This window comes from Cynocephalus volans, chromosome 1, assembly GCF_027409185.1.
Source record: "Cynocephalus volans isolate mCynVol1 chromosome 1, mCynVol1.pri, whole genome shotgun sequence".
NCBI lineage: Eukaryota > Metazoa > Chordata > Mammalia > Dermoptera > Cynocephalidae > Cynocephalus > Cynocephalus volans.
Window position 1 is genome coordinate 188,918,792 of NC_084460.1, and position 7,960 is coordinate 188,926,751.

The following is a 7,960-nucleotide window of genomic DNA, read 5'->3' on the forward strand; positions in this document are numbered from 1 at the left end:
TTCCTCTGCCACCCCCAGGGGTGCTGTACAGTGGAGGCAAGGCTGCCTGTGGATCCTGAGAAAACCACCTCACCCCTTTTGTTTGTTTGTTTTCTTTTTTTTCCCTTGTGTTGTTTATTTGTCTTCCCACCTCACTTATTTTTGTTTAGCTCCCATCGTTGGGCTCTGGATGACCCACATATGCAGATGACCTCCGTGCTGGTGGAGATGGGTGTTGGTCACCACGCAGGAGTAGCGTCGCTAGTGCTCAAATTGTCCTTGGTGACGGCAAAGGATGAGTTTTGGGTAGAGGGCAAGGCGTGGGCACCCACAGAAGGGCACCTGACCATCACCTGGCTGCTGCGGGGCCCTAGCAAGCAGGCACTGGGGAAACGGAGAAATTAAAGACGATGCACATACACCCAGGAATAAGTGAGGAGAGTCTGCAGCCTTCCCAGGTAGCTCTGAATGAGTCCCTCATCTCCTCTGGTCTCAGGGCAGATGTGCTGAGGGCCAAGAATGGGGTCTGATGGTAAGAGGGGGCAGAGTTGAGGCACCAGTTAAATGCTCGGCCCTGCTAGGTCTCTCGCAAGGAAGGGCATCCATGGAGAAGAAGATACACAGTGGAGACATTTGGGCAGAAATAGATAAGAGGCTGAAAATTTGGAACTGCAAATTCCCCTGAACCCCTGTGGTCTACGGGGGTGGTGGCATCCCCCTTCCCCTCCCTTCCTTACTCCCCTTCCTCTCCCCTTTCCCTCCCCTCTCCCAAGGAAACCAACCTTCCTCTGTTACAAAAGCCTTTCTTCGCTGACTGCATCTGGGGAGGTTGTCTCTTGATCTGATGCTGATTCTCTTCAGGACCCACCCCACTGCCTCTCATTGCCTTCAGTCTTAGGGTACAACAAAGCCTGGGTCTCGAAGAGCCACAGGGCCCCCAGGAGGAGGTGGCACATGTGGAGAGCTGCAGGTCCACTCCAGCATGCATCAGTGCACCCGTGGGTGCCTGAGAGCAAGTATTGGGTAGATTCTAAGAGCAGCAGCCCAGAGGGATGGAGTCGGGCTGAGCTAGGCTGGAATTCTGACATGGGTGTCCCCACCTGGGATCCAGGATTTACTATGTGGCTGCAAACCCTGTGTGGTAATTATCTTCCAGGTTGGCTAATTGAAGCCTGAGCAAGGATAGTTCAGAATTAATGAAGTCAAAATGCTTGAATTCCCTGGCACGCTGCAGAGGACACAGGTCAAAGGCCCAGGGAAACAGAAAAGTAGAAGTGGATCGACGAGAATTCTTTGCAATGGACGCAGCCACTCCCTGACGCACCTCTCCCTGAGGACAGTGAGAAATGCATCAGAGAGTCCTGAGAGCTTGGAGGGGCTGTCTCCACAGGCAGGAGGCAAAAGTGGGACAGCGCTGGGACTGAGTTCCCCATCTCAGCAGGAATGATGGATTCCCAGCATGGTGCTGGCACTAAACCATAGGGACAAGATGTGTCTAAATGCCTCAGGAAGCAAGGGATGGCAGGCAACAGAGTATTTTGACAACAGGCATCCATGGTGATAGCCACTTGGTCACAGGGTCCCCAGGCATGAAAGAGATGCCTACTAAGTGCTGCTTGACATATTAGATGAGAAAAGCCCAGGTCTGCTAAGAACAAACTTGGCTCGTGGCTGCTTTCCAAGTCCCAGAAGGGGGGCAGTTTGCTACTTCCAGTCCACCCGGCCTATGTTGTTCCACACTTAGGGCCCTGCAGTGTCTTGTCTGGAGAGGTTCTCTGTCTCCTGCTGGGATCCTTACTGCAAGGCCAGCGCCTTTGCTCAGTGTGGGTGACGGTCATCACAGATATAAGTGTAGAGATTACTATAGCAGGAAGTCCTCCCTACCAGAAGATAAGTAGTACGAAGTTACATAAAGCCCACCCAGCTGGAACAGAAACCAAAATCCAAAGGAAACAGTGAAAAAGAGGGTTTAGTTGAACTCCTATCCTGAAAAATTAAGGTTTATTAATGAAGGCAAAAGCTTAGTTTTACCTTGCATTTAACAAAAAGTAAATGAAGCAAAATTGCTCGAATTCTGCAATAAGAAACTATGCTCAAATTCTTAGAATAAGAAAGAATAAATCAGTGTTAATGGTGGTAGTAGAGTTATAATTTTTCTGACAAAGTTTTCTTTGTCAGAGAGCCTAATGTGGCATCTTTGACTTCATGTTTGACTTACACGGTGTGTTCATCAGGAGGGTCATTTTCACAAAATATTTACAGCCTTTAATTCTACCAAGAGCTCTTCATCATCTTTTGAATTAAATTGTTCTGTTCTGAAGGCCAAGTTGTGGCTCATTTGTTGACTTTCTCATACCCTATCATTTAGTCTAACTTTTCCAGAACCTTCTTTGTTGGTAGCTTCATGTATGATTTGAGCTGTCCTCCAAGATAACTTTAATCGATTCCATGAAATCCTGCAACTTTTGCAAGATTCAGAATTTCCCTTTGTCATCTGTTGATGTCATGCTTGTATCTTAACATGGAAAATTTGATGATCAGAAAGGTTGATTGGGGATGAGATGGTCAGAACAGAAAGATGCTAGCACCAGCAGGAGCGGTGCTGAGTAAAGACTCCATCTATAAATGGCCAGTTCATCAGCAAGTGCTTTCAAGGCTGTCTGGCCACTTTTGCTTCACCACCGATCTACAAAGTGGGTTTTGGGTAGTAAATACTTAGAGGACTCCCGCTCTAACCCCACCCTGCACACGGTGCCAGCCTCGCAGCTGGCTTTCAGGACACATTTGTTGAATGAATGAACTGCAAATTATGGTAGATGGCGTAAAGAAAAACAAAAGAGCCATAGGAGATGGGATACCAAGGAGGGACCTCACAGAGTCTGTGGTCAGGGAAGGCCTTTGTGAAGATGGGAAATGGCAGGAAGTAGCTGGACGGAAGAGCATGTGGGGCAGGTAGTCAGGGGTCAAGGTTCAGGCTGGGGGTTCAGCATGTGCGAGGCTGAAGCATAATGAGGGGAACAGAGGAAGGCGCAGGATCCGGTCTGCGGGTGCCGCATAGTGCTTGTCTCTGCAAGCGCACAGCAGAGGCAGCAGGCGGGGACCGTGGGGATCAACACGTTGCCTTCTCCCCTCCCCACCCCAGGGCCTGCTGACACTCACAGGCCACTAGAAAAGACACTGTGCAGGAGAGTGGTGGGCCAGATCCTGCAGGGCTGTGGGCCTGCTTGAGGGTCTCTAGAACCCCATGTTGCAGGCCACTTTCAGGCACAGAAACAGAAGTGTCACTGCTCACCTTCATGCCTTTCTTTCCCCAGGCCTTTCCTCCCTCCTTCCTTTTCCTGCCTCCCAGCCATTCACGATACCTCTACCACAGGCCTCCCCTCCTCCGATATCCCCTTGTCCACCCAGAACCACAACCACACCCCCATGAAGCAATGTGGGGTGAGGACCTGGCAGGAGGGCCCTCTGAAGCACGGATCCTGCAGCTGGAAGGGGAGGAGTTATCCAGAGCCAGGGCCATCTCTCAGGCTTGGCAGGGACAAGAGTGGACAGAGCAGAGGAGCTTCTCCAAGACGGAGGTCCCCAACCCCTCCTCAGGAAGGCCATTAGGCAGTGAGGTGCCAAGGTCCCCAAGGCAGGCTCCAGCAGAGGGAGAGTGCCAAGGAGGCGGAACAGCCCAGGCTGCTGGAAACTGCTGACGTGGGAATCACGCGCACCTTGAGATCAAGACGTGTGTCCTAATAATTGAGTTTATAATAAAGACATGTGGCAAACAAAACTTTTCTCTACATACAGTGGTACGTTGCAGGCTCTGTACTCGATCATCTCCTGCCAGGCCCCACCTTCCGCAGGTAACCACCAGCTCTGGAGAAATTACCTAATGCCAATGCCATTGGAGGGTGAGCAAAGAGCGGGCAGATGTGGGAGGAGAGCCAGCACGTGGGGACAGGACAGAAAAGGCGTGTTTACATTGTCACAGTTGTGGCCTGTGGCAGTGGCAGCTCTGCGGAATGACTGAAACACCAACAGAAAACTGCGACCTTTCTGGTCTGAAAAGCCAGAGGACTGGGCTCCCGGTCTGCTAGACAGAGAACGGAGAAACCAGGGACAGAAAAGGGCAAAAGGAGGGGCTTCAGATTCTGTGGATAAAGTCTGCCCAAATTAGATTTATCAAAATTTCAAGTGTCTTCTCATTAAGGGCTCTGTCGAGAAAACAAATAGGCAGCCCACAGACTGGAAGAAAACCAGTGTATGATGAAGGACAGAATAGATAAAGAACTTCTACAGTTCAGAGCACAAAAGACAATCCATTGAAAACTGGAGAAATACATGAACAGACATTTCACAAAGGATGATATGCAAATATCTGAGTACATGAATCAATGCCCAATGCCATTAATATCAGCTAAAAAGGACATTATAGGGACAGGTGATGCAATTTGAGTATGCAGTATGGATTAGGAAAATTATATTAAATTATATCAATGTGAACTTTATTAATTTTGATCTTTGTGTGTGTGTGTGTGTGTGTGTGTGTGTGTGTGGCTGGTCGTGGAGGGAACCAAATTAATTTTGATAATTATACAGTGGTTATGTAAGAGAATGTCCTTATTCTTACAAAACATACACTGAAATACATAGGCATCTCTTCCATTCAGATGATTGTAAGAAAAAATTATATGTATATTATATACAGTCATCCCTTGGTATCCACACAACCCCCATGGATAGCAAAATCTGAGGGTGCTGAGGTCTCCGATATAAAATGACTCAATATTTGCATATAGCCTACACACAACCTCCTGTATACTTTAAATCATCTCTAGATTATGTATATTACCTAATACAATGTAAATGCTATGCAAATAGCTGTTATACTATATTTTTATTTGTATTATTTATTAATGATGTATTGCTATTTTTTATTGTTGGGGATATTTTTGATCTGCAGTTGGTTGAATCTGTGGATACAGAGGACCAACTGTGTGTGTATTTTATATATGTATGGATATTTATGTATATACCTTCTCTATATGTATGAGGGGTCTTCAGAAAGTTCATGGAAAGATTTGTATGATCTTTTAATTCCATTTTCCACAAACTTTTTAAGCACCCTCATACTATTCTGTCCCTCAGAGAGTGATAAAGCCAACGGGGAGATGCAAATAGTTGCTGAGTCTGGGGCAGGAGAACACAGGAGTTTCATTCTCTGTTCTTGCAACTTGTCTTTGCTTGAAATTACATAAAAATAAGTGACAAACTGAAAACATGTAATGATGTTTTCAAGGACTAATGGGGTCATGTCAAAAGGACAGAAGCCCGTGGGAAGAAGCCACCTCTGGCCAAAGTGGTGTGGGTTTGAGCGTGCTGAGGAATGATGGGCGTGGTGGACTGGACCACACAGGCTCAATGAAAATCCACGAGGCCAGGATGACCACTCAAAACAGAGACATCTAGAACAAAGGAATTAGTGACCATCTGAAGCGTCTATTAGACTAACACCTCACTTATAAACTTGGTAATTCAGGGGGAAGAAGTAAGCATTTATCCTGTCTTTCTAAGAGGAATTGCATTTCATGAGAACAAAATAAATCCATACTTTACAACTGAATAAGTATAGGAGCAACGGTAGAGTTAGAAAAACACCATTTCTCACACCATAATTGTAGAGGGCTGGATGATGGCCCCAAAGATACCAGGCCCTGATTGCTGCCAGGGGTTAACTGCTAGCAGTGGATCAACCAGATAAACGCTTTCTTCCGCCGTCATGAAACCAGAGGTGTTCAGCACCACAAATGGTGACTTCTAGCTAAAACCATGAATCTGCCAAACCTTTAGCTGTTAGAAATGTGCAGGAGATAGAAGGAGCAGTTAAGAGAACCCAGACAAATCCAGAAGGTGAGAAATTCCTCTGGGCAGCCTGCTCGGCTTTTTCAAGTCAGTGATGTAAAAGGGACTGTACAGAATAAATGTGGGTGAAGAGCGGCGGGGAGGGCTAGGAAGCCCCCCGGCCTCAGGCTTCAGAGCCTGCACTTGCCCAGGCCCCTCCCACGGCCCTGACGACATATTCATGCAGTCATGTGTCTTGTGTCTTTTGCAGAAGTGAAGTATTTTAACCATAATCACGTCTCTATTTCTTTCTCCTCTGATTTTCAATCAGACACATGTCCTCTCATATTGAGTGGCATTAAATAGTCATAGCATTTTTAGAATCTCTTTCAAGGAGCACTGATTAAATTGAATTAGGGATAGATTTAGTGGTTTGGGTTTGGTAGAATATTCATATATGCTACTGGTTTGCAGTAACTTCCATGTGCCGTTTAGTTTCTGCTAGCTGTTCTTAGGAATAGCTTCCAAAATCAGGTAGGAACAGCTCCTACCATACATTTGCTAACTTACCCAGCACTGTGAAATACAGGTGCAGGGTCAAAGGTCAAATCCCAATACAAACCATCCTGCAGAAGGACCCAGCACCATCATATGTGGGAATGGAAAAGGAACGAGTCAGAAGTTAGCCTCACATGTGGAATTATAAGACAGGATTCTCACTGACGCCTAATCAAAACAGAGTATCTCTGCTCAGGGGTGTAATGATGCAGGATTTACAGTTTTTTGATGGGAATCACAGGCAACTACCTGTTTGTAACATATAATCCTGTAGCAGTTTTGTGGACACTGATGTGTTTGCATATGAAAATACATGTTTATGCCTCTCAACTATCAATAACTAATAAACTACACTGAAGGAACACTAATTATCTTGCTAATCTCCCTAGAGAAAATATTACAAAATTATTGTTATAAGAAAAGGCAATCAAAGAGTATGCTGGCAAAAAATGTGGGAAAAGAAACATTAGAGAGTCATATTCAGCAATGAATTAATGACAATATGTGATAGCTTCTATATTTTGTGCTGTTTGTCATCTTTTCAGTTCATTTTATTGAAATTTATTCTCTTATTCTTAATATTTGCTTTTGCATAATTTTATATTCATAATGCTGTATGCTTCTTCTTAAAGAGGCCCCGATATTGTATTCTTAATGTTTTGTCCTCAAAGAGGCTCGTGTTTAAGTTCTTCTAACCACCAGATGCTATGCATGACCTTGGATCAGACAGACCAACCCTCAAGGTCATTCGGGGTTAACTGAAGACACTGGCCGTCCATCTGTAATGCAGGGGAAGAGGAGGACGGCAAGGTGCAGCAGTGTGAGGTGAAAAGTGGGGGCTCCTCCTGGAGGTCGTGGCTTTACCCCCAGGAACAACAGAGGCTGCACTGGTGCCAGGAGACAAAGGGGCCCCACGTGAGCCAATACTCAAGAAGTTGAACATGGTCTAGGCTTGCCTCCAGCCTACGAAGAAACCAGAGACACGTGCAGAACAAGTCTGGTGGGCGGCCCTGCCCCTCAGCCACCTGCAGGGACCCCCATCAGGGATCCCCAAGATCCCCACTGAGAAGGTGAAGGTGTGGAACAGTGCGGGCCCCAGCCTCCAACAGCCACTGGTGGTTCCTACCTGAGCCTGCAGTGTCTGAGGATATTTCAAAAAGTTCATAGAAAAGTAGAATTAAAACATAACACAACTCTTTCCATGAACTCTTTGAAGTACACTTGTATTTATTATATTGCGTTTTGTGAGAGTTGCACACATAATCCCTTTCTAGGTGTTTTCCTAGCTTTCTCAAGGGAAATTTGAGAGAGAAGTTTTAGTATATACAGTCATCCCTCGTATCCCCAGGGGATTGGTTCCAGGACCCTCCCACCACCCAGGGTACCAAAATCCAAGGAGACTGGTCCCCAGTCAGCCCCTCGGACCCCACCAATGTGGCGGGCTGACTGTGACTGTCCTTCTGGCTTGGCTGGAATTCTACTCCCATTAGCCGTCTTCTGCAGTCACAGCTTTCTTGTTCTCAGGAGAAAACTCTACAACCTGGTAACCTGTGGTTTAAAGAACTTGAAGCAGAGGCTATTTCAGAAACAGGAT